Here is a 1,130-nt window from a genome sequence, read left to right as displayed (position 1 = left end):
CCTCTAGGTTCAGCATGTTGTCGTGAGGTTGAGAAATATTCGTGTGTGTGTGTGTGTGTGTGTGTGTTTGTGTGTATTTATATATCATATCCTTAACCATACATCTGTTGACTGACACTTAGGATGTTTGCATATCTTGGCTATTGTGAATAATATGAACATAGGATTACAGATATATCTCTCTGAGGTAATGATTTCATTTCCTTTGGTTATATACCCAGAAGAGGAATTGCTGGATCATATACGGTAGTTCTATTTTTAATTTCTTGAGGAACCTCTATACCGTTTTCCATGGTGGCCATACCAGTTTACATTTCCACTAGCAGTGTCCTAGTTCTTTTCCATTGTGGCCAGAGCATACACGCAGTGTGATTTCAGTTCTTTTAAATTTGTTGAAGTTTATTTTATGGCCTAGGGTGTGGACTATCATGGTGAATATTCATGGGCATTTGAAAAGCATGTGAGGTCTTTTGTTGCTGAATAAGTTCTGTAACTTTAGAACTTATTGATGATGTTCTGTCTTCGGTGGTCTTGTCTCGTAGTTCTTTTGTTGTGAAAGGGGGCATCGAAGTCTCCAACTGTAGCTATAATTGTTCTATTTTTTTCTTTTATCCATTTCTGATTTATGTGTTTTGAAACTCTTGTTTGTTGCATACACACATAGGACTGCTATGTGTTTTTGGTTTCTTGACTTTTTTATCATTATGTAATGTCTTTCTTTGACCTTGATCATTTTCTTTGTCCTTTATCTGATAGTGTTATAGCCATTTCTGCTTTCTTCTGATTAATGTTTATGTGGTATTTTTTTCCATTTGTTTTCTTCCAACCTACCTGTATTTTGAAGTTAGTTTCATGTAGGTAGCATATAATTGATTCATATTTTTTAAATTTGGTTTGCCTAAGTCTGTCTTTTAATTGTTATGCTTAGGCCTCACATATTTAATGTAATTTTGATATGTTAGAGCTTAATTCTGCCATTTTACTTTTGTTTTCTTTTATTTCTTCCGTTTTTCTTTCCTGTGTGCCCTCTTTACGGTCTTTATGTGGGTTACTTGAATAGTTTTTAAAATTTCATTTTGGTTTTTCTATAGAGTTTTGAGTGTATCTTTTATATTTGCTTTTTTAGTGCT

Source organism: Pteropus vampyrus, unplaced genomic scaffold (assembly GCF_000151845.1).
Source record: "Pteropus vampyrus isolate Shadow unplaced genomic scaffold, Pvam_2.0 Scaffold99, whole genome shotgun sequence".
NCBI classification, from domain to species: domain Eukaryota; kingdom Metazoa; phylum Chordata; class Mammalia; order Chiroptera; family Pteropodidae; genus Pteropus; species Pteropus vampyrus.
Note: the sequence above shows the minus strand (reverse complement) of the source record.